At 47.6% G+C, this 23,513-nt stretch overlaps 1 protein-coding gene across 1 annotated transcript in view; it reads right to left on the reverse strand.

Annotated features, from left to right (window-relative positions):
* Nucleotides 1–23,513, reverse strand: part of SCNN1B (sodium channel epithelial 1 subunit beta) — a 58,124-nt gene that overhangs the window by 21,994 nt on the left and 12,617 nt on the right. The window lies entirely within an intron of this gene.

Here is a 23,513-nt window from a genome sequence, read left to right on the forward strand (position 1 = left end):
TACTATATGCCACGCACTGACTTAGTCCCTCTGGACTCAATGATGGGCAAAACAAACAAGGTTTCTGCCCTCTGGGAATTTTAGCCAAGTGGGCAAGTTACTTCTTAGGTACTCCAGCTGCAAACTGAGGACAGCTGTACCTCATTTACAGGATTACTGACAGGGCGAAACTAGGTGATGCACAAAACGTGCTAAATACGGTGCCTAACTCAGACCAAGTGCCCGATACGTTGGCTACCTTTATTTATTGTACTTATGTTTTATTTTATTTTATATTAAATTAATTGTTTTTTTGAGAGAGAAACCGTTGGGGAGTGGGGGTGGGAGGGGCAGAGGAAGAGGGAGCACACCCAGCGCTGAGCCCGACGTGGGGCTCGATCTCACAACCCTACGATCATGATCTGAGCCGAAATCAAGAGTCTAACACTTAATTGACAGGGCCACCCTGGTGCCCCATCACCTACCTTTATTAAAGGCAATAAGCGGGTGGGTGAGACAGATGTCATCAAATAACCCGCCCAAAATGCGTGGTTATGAAACATGGTAGGAAGGGGTGGGACCCCGGGCCCTGAGCTCACAGAAGCAGTAAAGGTGGTCAAGGGCCAGGTCTCCAGAGCTGGAATGTCTGCTTTGACTCTCAGCCCCACCACTTTCTAACTGTGTGACTTTGAGCCAGTCACTTTCCTGGTGCCTCAGTGTCCTGGTCTGTAAATGGGGATAATAATACCTCTCCCTCAGAGGTTGTTGTAAAGACTGAATGAAAATACGTAGCTTGTGGACAAATGCCGGGCGCCTGTCAGCTCTCATTCTTATCAAAGCACCTCCTCCCCAGGCCTGAGAGTCCCCGGAGAAGCTGAGTTAAAGAACACAGAGTTAACTAGCTGAAGAGGAGTGGGGCTCTCGGGAGGGGACGGCAGCAGAGGCTCTGAGCGGGAGGAAGGAGCCTTCAGGAGTGAGTAGGACCTTGTGGGCCACGTTCAGGACTTGGAGGCATGAAGCCGTCCAGTGTGCCATCTGGAAAGACACAGGCTGGAACGGGGTGAGGGCGGGTCCAGGAGCACCAGGGGCTAGCTGTGGGTTGTTGAGGAATGTCTAATCTTTCTTTCTGAGACTGTTTCTCACCTGCATGCGGACACAGGGTTCTTGTGAAGAGGAACCCTGTCACAGAGCCTGGCCCCTGATGGCTTCTCAGGCAGTATGCATTTCCTCCCTCCTCCTCAGACACAGAAGGAACATGCCGCTGGAGCAGCCCAGCTCCGTCCTGGGGGCCCTGGTTGGCCAAAGGCCATAACTTCCTGAGTTGTCCTGACTCCCTGGCTGGAATGAACTTCATCCTCCTGTCAGAGCCAGTGCCTTTCGGGGGGCACTGTGGTAGGCAGTTCAGTGACTGCTGCTCCAACATCCTTCCTCCCCCTACACCCCACCCGGGTCTGTGTGTCCTCAGGGGAACTGCCCCTCCCCCAATCTCAGTTGGTGTGAGCTGCCAGGTTGACTCCACCCCTAGTCTGAGGGGTACTCACATTAACCCCAGTGGGGATTGTTAAGACTCAATACTGGTATAACTGAAGCAGAGACTTTTTTTTTAGCTAAGACTACTCAGCAGGTGGTATTTGGTGCCACAAATGGGGAGACTGCCTGAGAATTAAAGCCAACACAGGGGAAAGCAGAGCCCAAGATGGAGAGAGTGATTTCTGACAACATTTGAACACCTGGATCCAGCCGCTCCTGAAGCCATTTATTCCTGGACTCAGCAGGTACAAGAACCAATATTCTTTCTTTCTTACTTATGCTGATGCAAACTGGGTGTCTGTCATTTGCAGCCATTAGGATCTTAACAAAGAAAGAAATTCACCTCTTCCTACCCTGTGTCATACCTACTTCTGCCTATGGCTTCTCATTCCTGTGAGATCATAAGCCCTCTGAGGGTAGAAGCTCTGTATTCCTGGTAAGCCCAGCATAGTGCCTGGTACTCCACTGAATAGCCAAGTGGATAACGCCAGACTTTCCTATCTAAACTGAGATCTTAAACTTACTCAAGCATGTGTTCACCGCTGACCTAATTTTCTGACACAGTAATATCTCCCACCTTCCTGGCCAAAGCACTAAAGCCTTTCCCCTCCAATGCCCCTGCTCTCTGATGGAAATCAAGCTCCGTGTACCTGCTCAGGCCACCATAGCTCTAAAATGGACGTTCACAGATTAACCCAACCCCCATCTTCCCCTAGAGGGCCCATTCCCTGCTCTGGGAAAATAAAGTTACAGTGATCAAAGCAGTAACAAGTCCAAGGGCACCATCAAAGCACTACGTGTTTACCATGATCGGGGCAGCGCAAGGTGGTGCATGTGTTATTTCATTCTTAGACATTATCATCCACAACTATAAACTTGGGAAGAACTGGGGCTTTGTCTCACTTTATAGTCCAGCACCCCAAAGCCTGATAGGTGAGCAGCACACGAAGCTCCAGTATACTGACACAGAAGAACTAGACAAAGGGCCTCTCTTTGCTGTTCTCATTTAATCAGTCTGGCTCAGCTAAGGAGAAAGTTGGCTAAGTAGGGACAGGTATTTAACCCCTGCTAATCTCCCAGATTAACAACAAGACCTCAGGCTCAGAACTTTATCAGGCAACAGTATCTAGTTGGAATTCACATCATTCTGTTCTCACTTCTTTTTCTTCTGTAAAGATTTTATTTATTTATTTATTTGAGAGAGTGAGAGAGAGAGAGAGAGAGAGCACAAGCAGGGGGAGCTGCAGCGGGAGAGGGAGAATCAGGCTCCTCGCTGAGCAGGGAGCCTGATGCGGGACTCGATCCCAGGACTCTGGGATCATGACTTGAACCGAAGGCAGATGCTTAACCGACTGAGTCATCCAGGCACCCTCACTGGGTTTCTTTCTAAGAGGGATCTCCTATTCATGGCAAGAGATACTGGCCTTAGCTTTCCGTTCACAAATACACTTAAGTTAAAAAAAGGGGGGGAATGTTCTTAAAGAAAATTATCCAGTGAACAATACCCTGCCACACAGCAAATGCCACTATAGGAGTAGATGAGTAACAGAAGTTGGTGGGTCCTGGCTTATCTCCTGCCTCATTTCCTCACTTGGGCCATTAACCAAGTAAAAATCAATCAGTGCTACAAACAACTTTATGTTGTTCCCATCAGATTTCCCCCCAAGTTGATAGATGGTCTGTGTTTGGAATGTATACACAGCTTGTATAGAAAGGTTTAAATCTGCTCACGGCTTAAGCCACCCCAAACAAGCCAAGGGGAGATTGGGTCCACTCGTGGACCCGGGAATGGTGGTCATGCTTCAGAGAGTCCCGATTGCGTCAACACCTTGGCCCGAACTGGGGGTAAACGTTTCTGGCCTCAAACACAACAATGAAGGTTGTGTACAGCCGATTCTGATTTCTCCTAAGAGGAAACACACACTTGCTTTCAGAGACAAGTTTGTCCTGAGATTTGACTCTGTCTCTTGGTGGGAGGACAACTGGGAACACAGGCTCGTGTCTTTACCTATTATCTGGACGAGGGGACACATAAATGTGCTTCTTATGGTCCGTTCTTCCGAGCCTTCTGAACAAGAGGTTGCAACCTGTGACCCTGTGTTGGGTTTGCAAATGTAGTTTTTGTTGTGGGCACAGTATTCATTTTTAGAATTCTCACTGAGGGGCGCCTGGGTGGCTCAGTGGGTTAAGCCTCTGCCTTCGGCTCAGGTCAAATTAATTCAAATTGGATCAAAGACCTAAATAGAAGAGGTAAAATTATAAAACCCTTAGAATAAATCAAAGGAATGAATCTTTATGACCTTGGAATATGCAGTGGATTCTTAGAGATGACACCAAAGCACAAGCAACAAAAGAAACAGACAAACTGGGCATCATCAAAATTAAAACCTTTTGGGGCACCTGGGTGGCTCAGTGGGTTAAGCCTTTGCCTTCAGCTCAGGTCATGATCCCAGGGTCCTGGGATCGAGCCCCACATCGGGCTCTCTGCTCAGCGGGGAGCCTGCTTCTCTCTCTCTCTCTGCCTGCCTCTCTGCCTACTTGTGATCTCTCCCTCTGTCAAATAAGTAAATAAAATCTTTAAATAAATTTTTTAAAAACGTTTGTGCTTCAAGGAAGTGAAAAGATAACCCCAGAATAGAATATTTTTGCAACTCCTATCTCTGATAAAGCACTCATATGGAATATATAAATAACTCTTACAACCTAATAATAAAAAGACAACCCAATTAAAATACACGCACAGTGCCCGAATAGACATTTTTCCAGAGATATATTAGCCACATAGTGGTTATATTGGCCTAGAGCACATGAAGAGATGGGCAACATCATTAGCTGTTAGGAAAATGCAAATAAAACCAGAATAAGTTACCCCTTTACCCCCCACTAGGATGGCTAGAATAATTCTTTTTTTTTTTTATTGAATGATAACAGCGTGGAAGAGGATGTGAAGAACTTGGAACCCCCATACACTGCTAATGGGATTTGAAAATACTGTAGCCTCTTTGGAAAACAGTCTGTCAGTTCTTCAAAAGGTTAAACATAGAATTACCATATGATTCAGTGGGTTTATCCACACCTAGGTATCTACCCAACAGAAATGAAAACATATGTCTGCACTGAGACGTGTACGGGGCTGTTTACAGCAGTGTCACGCAAACTAGCCAAAAAGTTAAAGCAATACTGATATCCATCAGCCGATGCATGGATAAATAAAATGTGATCTATTCCATGATATAGAATATTATTTGGCAAAAAAGAAAGAAAGAAAGAAAGAAATGACGTATTGATCCACGCTGTAAGATGGATGAACTTGAAATACAGAACGCTAAGTGCAAAAGTCCAGTCGCAGAAGACCACACTAGCTATGGCTCCGTTCATATGAAAGGTCCAAAAGAGGCAAATCTAAAGGGACCAACCCTGGAGCTGGGAAGGGTGGAGGGAGGAATGAGGAGTGACCCTAATGGATACAGAGTTTCCCTGGGGGGAGATAAAAATGCTTTAAAATTTATTGGGATAGCAGTGCAACTCTGTGAATACACTAAAATGCACTGATTTCTACACTTTGAATGGGTGAGTTATCTGATTACATGAATTATATCTAATTACGTGAATTATTATAGCTCCATAAAGCTGTTATCTTTCAATGAGAATTCTTTTTTTTTTTAAGATTTTATTTCTTTATTTGACTGACAAAGATCACAAGTAGGCAGGGAGAGAGGAGGAAGCAGGTTCCCTGCCGAGCAGAGAGCCCGATGTGGGGCTCGATCCCAGGACCCTGGGATCATGACCTGAGCTGAAGGCAGAGGCTTAACCCACTGAGCCACCCAGGTGCCCCAAAAGGTTTTAATTTTGATGATGCCCAGTTTGTCTGTTTCTTTGGTTGCTTGTGCTTTGGTGTCATCTCTAAGAATCCACTGCATAATCCAAGGTCATAAAGATTCATTCCTTTGATTTATTCTAAGGGTTTTATAATTTTACCTCTTCTATTTAGGTCTTTGATCCAATTTGAATTAATTTTTCCAAAGTTTTATTTATTTACGTAATCTCTACACCCAACGTGGGGCTCAAACTCACAACCCAGAGATCAAGAGTCACATGCTCCTCCAACTGAGCCAGCCAGACACTCCTTATTTGAATTAATTTTTGTATGTGGGGTGAGGTGGAGGTTCAAATTCATTCTTGGGCATGTGGATACCTACTTGTCCCAACAGCAACACTATTCTTTCCCCCATTTAATTATCTTGACATTCTTAGTGGTTTTTTAAAAAAATCTTACTCAAATTAAGGGTCACTTGAAGTGTCTGACTCTTGATTTCAGCTCAAGTCAGGACCTCAGGGTTGTGAGATCACGCCCCATGTTGCAGTTCAAGCTGGGTGTAGAGATTGCTTACAATTCTCTCCTTCCCTCTACCTCTCCCCAACCCCTTAAAAAGAAAGAAAGAAAGAAAGAAAGAAAGAAAGAAAGAAAGAAAGAAAGAAAGAAAGAAAGAAAGAAAGAAAGATTACTCAAATTAAAACCTAATAGAAAGAGGGTGCCTGGGTGGCTCAGTGGTTAAGCCTCTGCCTCCAGCTCAGGTCACTATCTCAGAGTCCTGGGATGGAGCCCCACATTGGGCTCTCTGCTTCCCCCTTCTCCTCTGCCTGCCTCTCTGCCTACTTGTGATCTCTCTCTCTGTGTCAAATAAACAAATAAATAAATAAATAAATAAATCTAAAAAAAAACCCCAAAACCTAATAGAAAGATATACCATGTTCATGGGTCACAAGACTCAATACTGTTAAGATGTCAATCCTAAATTAATCTCTAGAGTTGATTCAATCCTAATCAAAATCCCGTAGACTTTTTGCAGAAATTGACAAGTTGATTCTACACTTTATATGCAAAAGCAAAAGAACAACAATAAGAAAAAAATAGTTTTAAAAAGGAAGAACAAAGTTGAAGTGCATATACTATCTGATATCAACACTTAGAATAGAGTACAATAATCAGAACAGTGTGATATTGGTATCATTATGGACATCTTTATCAATGGAATAGAAGAGAGAGTAAGGACATAGATCTACAGGGTGCCCAGCTGATTCAATGCAGAAAGGATCGTCTTTTCAACAAGAGATGTTGGAACGAATGGAGGTCCATGTAAGAAAAAGTGAATCTCAACTATTACCCCACATTATACAAAAATTAACTTGAAATGGATGAGAGACCTAAAGCACAACAGATACAACTATAAAACATCCAGAAAAAATGTAGGAGAAAATCTGTGCAATCTTAGGGTAGGCAAAGCTCTTTTAGATAGAACACTAAAATCATGAATCATGAAAGAAAAAAAAAACTATAAATTGTACTTTATTAAAATATAACATAAAAATCTGCTCTTCAAAACACAGTGTTGAGAAAATGAAAGAGCAGGACGCTAGGAGAAAATTATTACAAGAAAATACTTGTAATAATATGTCTGACAAAGAATTCATATGCAGAATAAAGAATTCTTACAACCAAATAAGAAGACAAACAACCTAACAAAATAATAGGCAGAAGATTTGAAAAGACGCTTCCTATAGGAAGATGCATGAATGGCCCATGAGCACATGAAAAGATGCTTAACATCATTAGTCACAGGGAAATGCAAATTAAAACCGCAGTGAGACGCCGTTTCCCACCCCCTAGAAGGACGGTCAATACCCAGTGTTAGCAGGGATGTGGATTACGTCTCTCCCTACCCACTGGCTGGGATGCAAAATGGTACAGTTCTGTGGTTGCCCAGAGAGCTAAATGGACACTTACCCTATGACCTGCCAATTCCACTCTTAATTATCCAAGAGAATGGAAACATGTTCACACAAAGACATATACATATATAATCACAGCAGGCTTATTCATTAACAACCCCGAACTGGAAACAAGCCAAACAGCCACCAGCAGGTGAATAAATAAATTGTGGCAAATCCATACACTGGGGTACTATTCAGCAGTAAAAAGGAACCGACTATCCATACACACACCAACACAGGTGGACAGAACAAAAGGAAATGTGCCTGAGTCTGAAAAGCAAGACATAGACGAGTACATAGCATCTGATTCCGTTTAGATGAAGTCCTGGAAAAGACATACTAATCTCTAGGGCCAGAAAGCAGATCACTGATTCCCTGGGTCCAGGGTAAATACTGGATTGACTAGAAAAGCACACAAGGGAACTTTTGGGAGGTGATGAAACTTTTCTCTCTTGGGTGAGATGGTGGTTAGCTGGATGTATGCATTTGTGAAAACTCATCAAACTATATATTTTTTCAAACACTATATTTACAAAGGAGGTGTACATAACACATTTCAAGTTCTAACGAAACACTTAAATCCATTGCCATTTGAAAATTATGAGAGTGCACATCTTAAAAATCTTGACTTTTCTTTAAAAAAAAAAAAGATTTTATTTATTTATTAGAAAGAGAGAGAGAGGGGCGCCTGGGTGGCTCAGTGGGTTAAAGCCCCTGCCTTCGACTTAGGTCATGATCTCAGGGTCCTGGGATCAAGTCCTGCATCGGGCTCCCTGCTTAGCAGGGAGCCTGCTTCCTCCTCTCTCTCTGCCTGCTTCTCTGCCTACTTGTGATCTCTGTCAAATAAATAAAATCTTTAAAAAAAAAAAAAGAAAGAAAGAAAGAGAGAGAACACGAGAGGGGGGAGGGTCAGAGAAAGAAGCAGACTCCCCACTGAGCAGGAAGTCCACCCTGAGTCTTGATCCCAGGACCCCGGGATCATGACCTTACCTGACGGTAGTCGCTTAACCAACTGAGCCACCCAGGCACCCCAAAATCTAGATATTTATGTTTTGAAAAATCACAAGTATCTGATAGTTGTCCCCATGGGGCAACATTCTGCTGGAACTGAACAGTGGCAGCGCCCCCTTAAGATGGAGTATATGCTCCCGGACCATCCCAAATCCCCCCCCCCCCATTGCCTATTTTCATATGCTCAGCTCATTTCTTACTCATTTTTTTAATTCTCTGCTTTGGCTTATGCGGACATCTGACTTTGTGACCCCTGTAAATTATAGGTCACATGCTTTATTAAAATCCCCTGTACTTATTTTTTGCAGTAAAACCTCAATTATCCAAGATTATCAGGGAATACAAGTTCTGGGCAGCTGGATTTTTATAGTTAATTGAAGGTTAGCCTGAAAATGGATTTGACTCTGGTTATTGAAAAATCTTTCATGTTTCTGCCGGCACTAGGGCAGGCAGCCCCAGAACATGACTGACTCATTGTTCTAGTCAGGATCGGAGTCATGGCCAGGATCGGAGTCACGGATGGGGCTCAAGGTACCAGGCTGGAGACGGTGAAGAGGATTTTTTAGGGGAGTGGTCGGAATCTTTCCAGGGGCCAGGGCATACCCTGGGCACCATTTGTTTATAAATGCAAATATTAGGTGCATTCCAGGCACCCAGATTTTGGTCTCTAAATACCATTCCTGACAAAATGGAACCAGGGCTTCTTGGAGAAATGGCTGACACCAGTTTTGGTGCAAGGAAATGTACAGGCTGAGCCTGGGATGCTTTATACCAGAAAGCAAAGGAAGGGATCAAAGACTCCTGGCCACAGTCAGAAGGATTCCCTGAAGGGGTCCTCACTGGCAAAGATGGGAGAATTTGAGCATCTTCTAAAAAAATGCAATTAATTGAAACATATTAAATGCATAAAAATCCACGAGTTCATTACAACACTGGAAAAAGGGGGACGTGAGTAGAACATTAATGTTATTAATAAATAAGAGTTGGGGGACCTGGGTGACTCAGTCACTTGTTTCTGATCTCTGTTCATGATCTCAGGATCCTGGGATGGAGGCTCCTGCTCAGCAGGGAGTCTGTCCCTCTGCCCCTCCCCCTGCTCATGCTCATGCTCTCTCTCTCAAATAAATAAATAAAATCTCTATCTAGCTCTGCCTCTGGCTCACCTTCATGGTGGGTGGCTGGGGGCACAGGCAGGGAAGGAGGCATTTGAAATCAGAGTGACTCCTTCCGCATCGAATCAATGTTTCATCTATTCATTTATCCAATCCGCAGATACTTGCGAAGCCCCTACTGCGAGACCAGCACTGGTCTAGGTGCCAAGCTTGTAGCAATAAACAAAGGGTAACGAAATCAATCAATCCCCACCTCTATACAGCCTATATGCCCACAGGAGACAGAACCGAAAAATTAAAAAGAGCAACTACATTTGAGAATTTATGCTGATTGGAGTTTGGTCAAAAAAAAAAAAAATCTGCATAGCATCCCTTAGATACAGAGATTAAATGTTTTGTAACACCAGGCGCATCGGCCAAGCTTTGGGGAAGAGCCCACCTTTGCGTGCCGCTGGGGTCTGAGTTGGTGTAGTCGTTCGGAGAGTATCTGGTAGGCTCTAGTGCATTTAAAATGTGGCAGCCGGGACCCTGAGGTTCCATTCTTGGCGCGTGCAGGTGTGCGTGCTTTCACTGCGTGGGTATGCGCGTGTGTACACCGTTATGGATGGTGATTGCGGCCCTGTAATTCCCCCAAGCTGGAAATGACCTCACAGGCCGAGTAACAGGCTGCTGGGGAGTGGGTGGGGTGCAAACCGCTCTATCACAGGAGCCATGGACGCAAAGCAGGGGTCCCTGCACCACACTGTGGGGCAGTGTCTGGGGGGGACATGGCACGTGTTGGTAGGCTCACGCTGTGGTGGGGTGATGGACCCCATGGGGCAGGGAGCACCTTCAAAGAGCAGAGAGGAGTCCGCAGCTCAGATAAGCTCATGCCACAGCCCTGGGCAGCCCAGCAAATGCTGGATGTTAAGGACCCAGGAGTGACTTGGGTTCCCATCAGGGGTGGATGGCATAGGGTCTGGCCTGTGTTAGGACAGTCAGACCCCAGCTCAGGCCTGGTTCTGCTGGCTCCTCAGGGGAGGGCCTCAATCCATGACAATAATAGGTTGTCCCTCCAAATTTTAATTTTGTCATCTGTAAAATGGGGATAACAGTACCTGTGCCTACTAGGTTGTTGTCAGGATTCAATGAAATAATTCATGGGAAGCACTTTGCACAGTGCCTGGCATATAGTAAGTATTGAGACTTGGTTAGTGTGATTACTATCATCATCATTGTTATTTTAAGGAACAGAATTATTATTGCTGTCCTGGGTTGCTGGGCCTGTCGTTTGTGGAGAAATGACCCACTGGAGAAGTGGCATGCAGACGGCTTCCTGTGGGAATGGGTCCTTCCCTGGCAGGGAAATCCCAAGGTCCCTGGGTCTCTAGTGGTCCCCAATGGCTGGCAGTTGGCTTTCCAGACAACTTCTGTAAACAGCTGCACCTGCACCCAGCCTGGCCAGCACCAGCAGCCATGTACACAGCACTGACAATACCACATTCCACACCTGTCCCATGGGAAGGAAGACCTAGGAGGCTGGGGGTCCCTCCCCTGGACTAGAGCCCTCACTACCTCAGCAGGTATCCTGGCCCCCAGCGTGCCTCCCTGTAGGATGGTAGGGAGCCTTGGAGATTAGAAACATCTCTGCTCTGCTGACTTTGGCCTTGTGGGTTTCCCCACAAAGCCCCTTGCTTAACCCAGACCTCGTGATGGTGTAGATTGATCCCAACCCTCCGTGCAGCCAGTCCTGCCCTCAAGGATGCAGGTGGCGAGGCCAAACCCGGACCTGGAATATAGCATCCCTTCCTGCTTGCCAATTCTGAGCGATCTTGGGACAGAAAGGCTATGGCTCCCTGTGGAAGGCCGGCTGTGTCAAGCTGGGGGATGGGGGACCCCACACCTCTGGGACATCCTGCAGATAACTCAGGTGTCAGGACTCTCCCTGTGTCTCCAAGCAAAATGAAACCACCTTTCCTGAAGAGACCAATTAGGACACAGACCTTATGATCCGGGGTGTTGGAAAAGGAGAGGAGCCCAAAGGGCCAGCGTTGCAGGCAAATGAACACAGCCCAGGAGAGCTCAGAACAGAGCAGGGACCCTGCACGGTAGGCAGCACTGGGGCAGTGGGGTGTGGACAAAGCGTGTGGGGCAAGGGCTTGCCACCGTCTCCACCCTAACTCCATGCCAGGCTCCATCCTGTCCACCCGCCAACTCTGAGCGGCCTTGCTATGCCAGTCCAGCTGGTCCTGGGATGGGAGATGAGTCATGGCGTCAGGTAAGTGCCCCAAGCTGCTGCTGGTGCAGAACACGGGCCACACCTCACAGGGAGCAGAGTCTTGGAAAACCCGGTCTGGTCTCCAGACCTGACGCTGTCACTGAGGTTCTCCCCTTGCCCTCCCATCCCCCACCCCTGCCAGCTCCGTGGAGGCCTGGGGCACTGGAGACCCCACTGGTCAGAGCTCACACAACCATATGCCTGTGCCACTCAGGCACTACACGAAAAGCAATCACAGCCTCCAAAAGAAAGAGGCATGTGGGAGGAAATGCTTGGTCCACACTCATGGTGGACAGACCCTCTTGGTGGTAACAAGGCAGCCAGGGCCCCAAGAACAGCTGCTTACAACTGCTTTCCTCCCCAACTATCAGCGGACCCAGGATGATTATACAGGCTGGTAGCTCAGGACATAGGTGCTGGAGCCAAGCTTTGGGTTTGAGGCCAGCTTGTTCTGCAACCTTGGGCAAGCTACACGGCATGCCTTTGCCTCCCTTTCCTCATCTGAATACCGTGGACAGTATGACACCTACTTCTGAGGGTGCCTAGAACTGTGCCTGGTTCACAGCAACTTACAATGCACTTCTATTCTTTCAAGGGCCTGTGCGAGTGAAAAAAACATGATAGCTTTCCAAATATGGAAAGAAGATGGCAGCCATTAAGTACATGTATGTGGCGTGATGCCAGCCAGACAAACGGCACCCCACTTTTCGTGGTGATGTGCAAATGGTATGGGAACTCATTTTTTTTTTAAGATTTTTTATTTATTTATTTGACAGATAGAGATCACAAGTAGGCAGAGAGGCCGGCAGAGAGAGAGGAGGAAGCAGGCTCCCCACTGAGCAGAGAGCCTGATGCGGGGCTCGATCCCAGAACCCTGAGATCATGACCTGAGCCGAAGGCAGAGGCTTAACCCACTGAGCCACCCAGGTGCCCGGGAACTCATTTTTTTTGATGGTGAAAGTTAGAAAGATTACAGAGACCCCAAGGACGAGGAACCTTGAACTGCAGTATATCCTGAGGGCACTGACCTGGGGACCTTCTTCCTGGTGACTGTCCACACCCGCTTCCCAAGAGTCCCCTTTACCAGCTCCAGCCAAGAACTTAAGAGCCAAAAGCCTAGAAGCATTCCATTTTTCTTTTTTAAAGATTCCCACATTCATAAATAGGATCGTGGGCAATGGTCTGGAAGCCCCGTGGGACATCTTTACATGCCAACGTGACAACGCAAAGTCTAAAGAAAATCTTCAACCCACCGATCCACTTAAAAATCTCACTTCCAAAATAAATGCTCCACTTGTGGCACGGATGGCAAAACCATCTGAGGCAGTTACCATGACATTGTAGGGCAGGACTGCCATGTTCCAAAGTGACTGGACCAGACCAGCTTGCAGGTTTTAGGAACTCAGATGATGCGTCTGTGCCGACTGTTTCCAGTACCTTCCAGATTCTCAATCCAGCTTACACTGGAGGAGGGAAGAGGTTCTGAAAAGCTGCCTCTGAAGACAGAAGCCTCTGGCGGCAAAGGCAAGTTAAGCACAGGGCTGAGGAGGGCTGGCTGGCTCCCTGTTTCCAGGATGAGCTCAGAGCAGAAGGGCTCAGGCGTTGGGAGCTGCCTTCACAAAGTGCGCCGTATCTGGGTACCATCTTTCTTTACGTTGACTCACTCTTGTTTTTACTTAAAGACTTAGTTCAGCTTTGTCCTAAGCCAGAGTGTCCACAAAATCACGGGTCTGATGTCACTAATTATATATGTTTTCTAAGACACTTCAACATCAGCAACCCCTGATGAGATGAAAGACGTTTGTCTGCTCACCATCTGAAACCGTCCGTACACGCCACACTGCGCAGGCAGACAGACTCAGCAAGAATCCTCCCTGGCCTCAGAAACTCGCCAGATTAGATAAAATACCTCACCGCTGGCAACTCAAAGACAACCCCCTAGCTGTGGTGCCTGGCGGTGGGAAGGTTTCTCCCCGACCAGGTACCTATCCCCAGGGAAGCTTGTCCTGCCGTCCCAGCCAGAAGACCACGAGCTCCAAGACAGTAGATGGAGGACAGCTGCCAGAAAAACCCTCTTTCTTTTTGAATGGCTTTTTTTTTTCTTCTAAAGATTTCATTTATTCAGTTGACAGAGAGCACAAGCAGGGGAAACGGGTGGCAGAGGGAGAGGGAGAAGCAGGCTCCCCGCTGAGCAAGGAGCTTGAAGACCAGAGCCAAAGGCAGATACTTAACCGAGGTTCCCCTTTCATGGCCTTTTAAAGGAGAAACAAGCATTCATCTGGCCTTTTGGCCAATATGCTAAACCTTGGAGGACCTGGGGATCCTGGTTTGTCATTTCCTTGCTCTGTGGCTGACCTAGTGCCACAGGATTGAAAGGGGATTTATCTTCCGTAAGGACAAAACTCTCACTTCGGGGCTTCTCTGCAGGGACACAGATGCCCTCAGTAAGAAAACCCAAATGTATAACAGAGCAGAAGGGTGGACCAGACTACCGTTGAGGCACACAATGAAAGGCTGGAGAGCTGTTAGGAAGGATGGTTAATTATTTCTGTTTAAAACAAAGTATGGGTTATAGGTAACTCTGTGCACAGGAAAAGAAGTTTGGTAAGATCAACTGAAATGTTTGTAGTGGTTATGTTTCAGTGGAAAGATCCTGGGTTATTAAAAAGAATGTTTTTCATTTAATCTGTGTTCTGTAATGTTTTTACAATGAACGTATCTTGCTTATATAATAAGGAAATGATTCTTTATAGAACCTGGAAAACAGCTTATGAGAGAATGTTACTCGATAAAGGTGATATAACCACAGATCTTTCTCGACTTACACTGGGGTTACGTCCTGATAAACCCATGGTAAGTTGAAAATGTTCTAAGTCCAAAATTCATTTAATACACTTAAGGTGGGCATGGGTGGCTCAGTCCGTTGAGTGTCTGCCTTCCACTCGGGTCATGATCCCAGGGTCCTGGGATCGAGTCCTGCATTGGGCTCCCTGATCAGTGGGGAGCCTGCTTCTCCCTCTTCCTCTGCCCTTTCCCCTTGCTCCCTCTCTCTCATGCTATTTTCCTCTCTCTCTCAAATAAATAAATATTAAAAAAAAAAAGTTAAAAAAAACTGCAGTTGATGGGGCACCTGGGTGGCTCAGTGGGTTAAAGCCTCTGCCTTCGGCTCAGGTCATGATCCCAGGGTGCTGGGATCGAGCCCAGAGTCGGGCTCTCTGCTGAGCAGGGAACCTGCTTCCCTTCCCCTCCCTCTGCCTGCCTCTCTGCCTACTTGTGATCTCTCTGTCAAATAAATAAAATCTTAAAAAAAAAAAAACCCTGCATTTGATACACTAACCTCCAGAATATCACAGCTTAGCCTAGTTTGCCTTCAAGGTACTCAGAACGCTGACATTAGTCTACAATTCTGCAAAATCGTTTAATGCAGAGCCTGTTTTATATTAAAGTGTTGAATATCTCCATACTCGATCGGATGCTATACTGAAAGCAAGAAAAAGGCCAGTCGTCGGGGTGTAGAAGGGTGAAGCAGATAGACTGTTTGCTCTCAGGATCGTGTGGTTGATGGGACGCTGTGGCTTCCTTTGGCCACTGCCCAGCATCATGAGAGAGGATCGCACCGTGTATCACCAGCCCGGGAAAAGATCCAAGTTCGGGGCGCCTGGGTGGCTCAGTGGGTTAAAGCCTCTGCCTTCAGCTCAGGTCATGATCCCAGGGTCCTGGGATAGAGCCCCACATCGGGCTCTTTGCTCGGCGGGGAGCCTGCTTCCTCCTCTCGCTGCCTGCCTTTCTGCCTACTTGTGATCTCTGTCAAACAAATAAATAAAATCTAAAAAAAAAAAAAAAAAGATCCAAGTTCAAAATTCCAGGTATGGTTTCTACTGAATGTATATCACTTCTGCACCATCGTAAAGGCAAAAAATCAGAAGCCCGACCCTTGTGTACGTGGAAACATCGAGTGTCAGGAAAAGTGGTAATTAGGGCATTGGGAATTAGGGAAGAATTTTTTTTTTTTTTTAATGTAGGCTTCCGAGAATGTAGATGGAACTCTGAAAAGGGGTGGGATTCTGGATTGGTTGGGATCAACGCAGGCTTGCTAGGGAAGCTCAGACTGGATGTACACTTGAGCTAATGTTCTAATATTTATAAGAGTTTTCCAGAAGTTTCTGCTACTTACAGTTTTAAAAATTCAAGAATATTGAATAACCCCCCAAAGGAAGGCTTTTCTATCCACTAGGAAAATCTGCCTGGGGTCCCGGGCGGCCTGACCATTTCTTCCACAATTTCTGCAGGAGGACCTTTCCTTTCCTCCTGGGAAGTGGGTGAGCCAAAGATGGGTTTTAGAGGAGGGGGCAGCCTCAGAGCTTGCATATCCTGCATGGCTCATGTCTTCCAGACTCTTGTCGACAGAGACTTAATGCTGTGTTTGGTTTTCTTATTGTTGAGGACTTGGCTACACCAAGTTCTTTATCCTGTACGATCACAGTTACATGAGAAAACACCTCACTCACCAGGCCTGCTGCCAGAGCTGTGTCTCCTCGTCCTAAAGGGGGAATGGCTTGGGGGTGCCAGTGGTGAGGCCACGAGCCCACGGCTCCACCCCTCCACCACCAAGCAGGTGGCCACTCGCCCAGGGTGGGTGATGTATGTTGACAGCCGCCAGGGAAGAATGTGGTCCGTTTCATGTGCTCCCTGCTTCTCTCCCTGCCAAGGGTGGAGGCCATTGGAGTGGGCGGTCTCCGCCCAGCCCTGGAAGATGCCAAGGGTGCGGGGAGGGGGGGGGAGGTAGAGGTGGAGTAGGGGTTCCTTATTCTACTGGGAATAAAATGCAGTGATCCCGACTAGACTCTGAAAGTAATATTAACCTGATAATATCTTGAGGCTCACATAGTGGGTCCAGCTCTATAGCCTCTCTCTCTGGTTCCCATTGGGACACACAAATTATTCTATTACTATCAAAATGGTGGACTTTGGAGTGAGCCCACCTTGGACCTGGATGGCATCTTGGACCTATCCTATCACCTCTCTGAGCCTCTGTTGTCTCACCTGTTAAATGGGGCCAGCAGTAGCACTGCCCTCGCTGGGCTTTCATTTTCAGTGGGGATTACAATGAGATCATGCTTTTAAAGCCCTTGGTATAGTGTTGACTAAATGTTGGCTATTATGAGGGGAAAGAAAGATAAAAACATGGGGGTGGCTGCTAAGGTTACCTCTTATAGGCGAGGCTGCTTTAGAAAGGACAGGTGCTGGACGGGGAGTTTCCCTGGCTTGCTAAATGAATGATTCCGCTTTGGGACTGCACTTCCCAGAGGCTCAGCTGCCTGGGTCGCATTCCTGTGACAAACTTTCAAGGGCTCCAGGTGTCTGCAGAAGGAAGGCTCAACTCTTGGCTGGCTTTGAAGATGCCCTAACGATATGGCCCCAATCTACATGTCCCCTCACTTCCCTTCAACATGGGGTAGTGTTTAAGAGTCTGGGTTTGAATCCCAGCTCTGTCACTTTCTCGCTGTGGGACCCTGTTGAATTGCCTTCTCCTCTCTGTGCCCCAACTGTCCCATCTGTAAAACGAGCAAATAGTAGCTACATCCTTGGGTCTGGTGTGGAGATTAAACTGTAAATATGAAGCCGCTTGAAGAGGGTCTGGCCCCCAGAGAGGGATGAGTGTCTGTGGGCGAGCCTCTAACACCCGCATCTGGTGGGACCACTCGCTGAACAGCACGGGTACTCCGGATACGCCCATCAGCACACGTTTACTCATGCTGCTTCTCCCCTGGAGGGCTTTCCCCCAGTCCCAGCTCGAATGCCACATCTTCCAAGAAGTGTCCTTTCCTCACTGACTGGAAGGCATCTTCCTCCCTCCATAACCAACTATTTTCTGCAAACCAACCCCTCCTATTTCATTTGGTCCCATCTGCCTCATATCATGGCTCTGTATACCCCTCTCTAATCTATCCTACGGTGGGGAGGTGCCTGGACAGATTTTCACATGAACTCGGAACTCTGCATATAGTAGGTGCTCAGTGAAGATGTCTGGACTTCAGGGTTTGGGGGCAGAGTTGGCAATCAGCTGCTATGCCCTGGTTGGGTCGCAAGGGTTGTTTATGGCTGGAGACCTTTCCAGCTGGAAGGTGACTTTCACTTAAACTTTCCAAATATCACCATTGCTTGTAGGTGAGGGGAGAGGAGGAGAGCACCTGGTCCGCCCCTGTCCACCTGTCACTCTGAGCTATGTTATAGGCTGAACTGTGTTCTCACAAGATTCAGATGTCGAAACCCTAACCCCCAGGGACCTCAGCATGGAACTGTATTTGGACATATGGTTTCTAGGGAAGCGATGAAGTTAAAATGAAGGCAGGAGGGTGGGCCCTAAGCCAATCTGATTGGTCTCTTTATTTGGACACCCCAAGAAACACCAGAGATGTGCACTCCCAGAGGAAAGACCAGGTGGGGACACAGAGAGAAGGCAGTCATCTGCCAGCCAAGGCGTCTGGGAAACCAACCCTACTGACCTCTTGACTTTGGACTTCCAGCCTCCAAAACCATGGGAAAATAATTTTTTGTTGTTTAAGCCACAAAATCTGTGTTATTTCGTCAGAGCAGCCCTAGCAGACCAATGAAAGTAGTAAAAAGAGAAGTGACCAGTAGGCATGAGGGTGAGAAGGCCGAGGAGTGAGCGTACTGGCAGACCCCATCCTGAACTTGGGGCCGGGAATGACCAGATCTGGGAGTCCGCCCCGCTGCCCCCAAGTAGGAATGATTTATGCTTAGGAGTGAAGTTAGTTTTTTCTTCCCCAACCAAGAGATGCTTCAGAAATCCTTCTCTCCAGGTGAAAGGCAACTGGTGCTGTGGTAACTTAAACTTTTTTTTTTTAATTAGGCAGAGACAAAGGTGAGTGTCCAGCACTTTTGGCAAAAAGCCCTTATAGTTTTCCTTCTACCAGCCTAGCAATGGCTTCCTGCCACATTTAGAGTAAAACCCAAACTTCTTACCAAGGCCTCAAGGGCCGGTGAGCCTGGCCCTGCCCCCTCCAAACTCACCTCCTACCCCTCTCTCCCATCCACACTTCTGCTCCTCTAATATGCTAGGGTCATTCAACCTCAGGGCCTTTGCACTTGCTGCTTATGCTGAGTGGAACAGGAAAACTGGCCATGCCTCAGGTTCGCTCAGCAAGCTCTTAGGAGACATACATGCCCGAGCCTCACACAGTGACTCTGGCTCCGCAGGGGGAGGCAGAGTTTGGCATCTGTGCTTTTTTTTTTTTTTTTTTAAATTTCTGCCTAGAGTCTGATACACAGGCAGAGTTGAGGACTATCACCTGAGATCTAGCTTCCAAGGGCTAGCTTCTTCTTTGAAGCTTCAGCTCCAGTGCCAACTTTCAGGGGTGACCTGACCCCCAACCCCCTCCCCAGAGTACCCCAGCCCCCTGGGAGACTCTCATCTAGTCATTCGTTTCCTGTCTGTCTCCAACCAGCCCCGCGGGTGCTCCCTGCATCTCTCTTGCTGCCAGCTTCACCCCAGTAATGGAGCTGCTCTGTCCAGCACAGAAGCTGCTACCACACCTGGCAACTGGGGAGTGCTGGAAACTCCACTAGTCCAATGGAGATGTGCTCTCGGTGTAAAAAAAAACAATTTGGATTTCAGAGAAATCATACAATAAACAGAGACTTAAAATATTAATGTTTTGCAAGATGAAAAGAGTTCTTGAGATGGGCTGTGCAACACAGATGTACTTAGCACTACTGTAATGTACACTTAGTGATGGTTAAGAGGGCAAATTTCATGTTCTGTATTTTCAGCACAATTAAAAATTTTTAAGTGATGTGCTGAATATTTTTAAAACCTCATTAGTGAGGAGCTTGGGTGGCTCAGTCAGTTAAGCATTTGCCTTCGGCTCAGGTCATGGTCCCGGGGTTCTGGGATCGAGCCCTGAATCCTGCTCCCTGCTCAGCGGGGAATCTGTTTCTCACTCTCCCTCTGCCTGCATCTCTCTGTCTTTCTCTCTCTTCCCCTGTGTCAAATGAATAAATCTTGAAAAAAAATTTAAAAAATAAAAAATCTCATTAGTAAGTCTAAATACAGACGACATGTTCATGTTGCTCATACTTGGGATATATGGGCTCGGCGAAACATATTACTGAAATTAATTTCACCTGTGTCTTTTCTCTTTCTAAAAAAGCACAGCTCTCAGAAAAATTTTAAGTTGCTTATGTGGCTCAGATTTGTGACTTGTGTTATATTTATACTGGACAGCGCCCACCTGGAAACATGGCCGGCACACAGAAAGCACTTAAGTAGGAATTGAATATAAAAATGAATATAGTTGATTCCAAACAGGTGTGCGGTTTTTTGTTTTTGTTTTTTGGTGTTTGTTTGTTTGTTTTTGAGTGTAAGCAAAGTTCTGTCTGCCAGGATGCAGGAACATGGGAGGCAGACAGCAGAACAGTTTACACAACTAAATGATCACAACTAGTATCTACTATTATGCTGATGATAGCAGCTCCCATTGGTTGAGCACCTAACGTGGTCCAGGAAAGGTCACAGGACTTTACCTGCATCTTCTCCTTTAATCAGTCCTGCAAGGAACCGCAGCCTCCATGGCCCGGCCGATGGCCCCAGGCTGCCTGGGAGGTGAGTGGAGAGCTGGAGCTTGCACAAGGGCTGGGCATGGCTCCCCAGTGCGCCTGCCCTGCTCTGCCTGCCGTCCTGTCCAGTGGGACTTGAAGGCTCTGCCTGGGCCTGACAGTAGCGGGGGTTTCTGGCTTTTGGAGGTGAAGAGCTCCTGAAGTCAGAGTCCCTGCTCTCGGGGGTCCAGGAAGTGAGTGAAATAATTCATAATCTCTCATCTTCTTAAACTCACCCATCCAGATCCAGCTGCCGGCCCCCTCAAGTTCAAGGACTTCAGGGCACTGGCCCTGGCCTGGGTGGTCATTCTTGTTCAAGGCAGTCATGGTGGATGGCGCTGGGCCCAATATGACCAGAGAGGGCCCTGCCCACATCCCTGAGGCGACAACAGCAACAGCCAGTGGCTAGAGGCCTGGAGCTGAAGGCCTGGGCCCACCTAATCCCCCCACTCCCCTGGCCAGGGCCTGGGGCTCCAATCTACTTGAGCAGGGCTTCCCCCACCTCCCGACCTCCCGTGGTAGCTAATGCAAGACCTCCCTGGAGGTGGCCTTTGTGGTAAAATGCCCAGATCGGAATCCCCTGGAATGGAGAAAAGGTTTGCAACACACAGAAAGTTCTCTGTCTCCAGGCCCCCCTGCTATGTCTTTAAATGGTGGGTCTGAACTTGAGGAAGCCGCTTGGGTCTGGTCAAAGAGAAAATCGACCAAAGTAGACAACGAAGACCTTATTCCCTTGGCAACAGCTGCGTGTCAAGGAGTCTGACCGCTGAGGGGACATCTGGCCATCTGGGGGACCTCGGAGCACCCTCACCCCTAGTGAGAGCTGAGGGGTCCCGCACACAGGGCACAGGTGCAAATAGTGTCTCTCAGAGTCTGCTCCCAGATCAGCGGCAGCCGAATCAGCTGGGAACTGGTTAGAAAGGCAAGTCCTCAGGCCCTACTCCAGACCTCCTGAACCAGAAACTCTGGGTTTGAGCAGCAGCCCAGGAGACTCGGGGCCGCGCTGAAGTTCGAGAATGAAGGCATTCAGCCTACTACTCAAAGTATGGCAGCAGGACCCCCGGTCAGCATCCTCTCGCCGCAACATCCTAGCCCCGCTTGCCCTACTGGATCAGAGTCTGCACTTGCCAAGAGCCCAGGGCACGCACACGCGTGTTAAAATTCGAGATGCGATGGCCTGGAGTTCCCTACGGGTAAGTCAAGGAGTCTCATACTCAAAATGCTTTCAGGGGCCAAGCAGGTGACGCACCCAAAAATGAAGCCAGCTGGCACACCAGCCTGCAAGTGTGCTCACAGGACTTGGGGCAGGAAATGTGCCTTACACGCTGGGTAAGATTTCCTTGCTTGGCCACAGCCCTCCCAGGCATGACAAGAGGCACACACACAGCAGAGACTCAAGAAGGGCTGGGACAGGGTTCTCAAACTCGGCCACATAGAAGAATCACCTGTAGATCTGGGCGAAACGCTGACACCTGACTCCCATCCCCAGATCGCCTAATATGCTTGGGGCATGAGCCCGGCTCTTTGAAAACCCCCCCCCCCCCCCCATTCCAATTAGTTCCAATGAGCAGCAGAGTCTGGGAACGACCAGGCTACAGCCAGTCTGCAAACTTTTTCAGTAAAGGGCCAGATGGTACTAGGTCAAGTTCTGCAGGTGTCCGGGTCTATCACGGCCACCCCACGCAGCCACGATAGTGCAAAAGCAGCCAGAGTTAAGAGGAAATGGTTGAGCATGGCCGGTGTTTCAACAGCACTTCATTTATGAACGCTGCATTTTCAATTTCATTTTATTTGCACAGTAATGGAATATTACTTTTCTCTTGATTTTTCTTCCTTTTTAAAGATTTTATTTATTTTAGAGAGAGAGTGAGCGTGGGTGAGCAGGGTGGGGAGCAGAGGGAGAGAGACAAGCAGACTCCCCATTTAGTGTGGAGCCCAGTGCAGGGCATGAACCCACAACCCTGAGATCGTGATCTGAGCCGAAATCAAAGAGTCGGCCACTTACTGAGCCACTCAGGTGCCCCCTCTTGATTTTTTTTTTTTTTAAGATTTTATCTATTTGACAGGCAGAGATCACAAGCAGGCAGAGAGGCAAGCAGAGAGGGAGGGGAAAGCAAGCTCCCCGCTGAGCAGAGAGCCCCATGCGTGGCTCGATCCCAGGACCCTGAGATCATGATCTGAGCCGAAGGCAGAGGCTTAACCCACTGAGCTACCCAGGCATCCCTCTTGATTTTTTTCAGCAGCAGAAAAACCATGCTTAGCTCATGGGCTGCACAGAGACAGATGGTGAGCCAAGCCTGGTCTTGGGGCCGTAGTTTGCCGATCCCTGGGCTAGAGGAAAGAATGGAGGGCATGAAGGCCAAGAGCGCAGGCCTTCTCCTTCCCGGTATTTTCCCACATGATCTCCTCTACACAATCTCTGCAACCTTAGTAGCTCCTGAATATGAAAAGGTTGTGTTGACAAAGCCCCATCAAGTGCTGGCTTGGTCTGGCTCTCGGCCACGGACGTTAGATTGGGCCCCCAGTCCTTCATCACCCTGGCAGGATTTCAGAGAGCTGCCTTCCAATGGGAGACTCTGAGCCCTACTCTCCAGGCTGGTGGCCTCATGAACTGTACGGCAGGCACCGGACGGAGAGTTTGGGTCATCTCAGGTCCTCACAGCAGCTCTGTGCCAGAGAACTAGCACATGCCTGTGTATATTATCAGATACCCGGTTGTTTGTTTTTATTTATTTATTTATTTTTTTAATTTAATTTTTTTTAAAGATTTTATTTATTTATTTGACAGAGATCACGAGTAGGCAGAGAGGCAGGCAGAGAGAGGGGGGGAAGCAGGCTCCCCGCCAAGCAGAGAGCCCGATGCAGGACTCGATCCCAGGACCCTGAGATCATGACCTGAGCCGAAGGCAGCGGCTTAACCCACTGAGCCACCCAGGCACCCTTATTTTTTATTTTTTATGTACCAATTTTTAGACAAGGAGACTGAGGCACAGAGATGTTGGGTGATTCACCCAAAGTCACACAACAGGGGTATTAGAGCAGATCTGAACCCATGTCTGTCTGACTCCGGAGCTGCTTTCATAACCACTTTGCTTTATTGGCTCTCAATAATCTATGTTAAGGACAATCAGTAACCCATCACCAGTCACCACAATGCCAGACACAATCTCCTTAAGCCTCCTAACAAGACTTAGGTAGCACACTTGGTCTCTCTGTATCTCAGTTGGCATCTA

Source organism: Lontra canadensis, unplaced genomic scaffold (assembly GCF_010015895.1).
Source record: "Lontra canadensis isolate GAN:19392208 unplaced genomic scaffold, GSC_riverotter_1.0 scaffold146, whole genome shotgun sequence".
Taxonomy (NCBI): Eukaryota; Metazoa; Chordata; class Mammalia; order Carnivora; family Mustelidae; genus Lontra; species Lontra canadensis.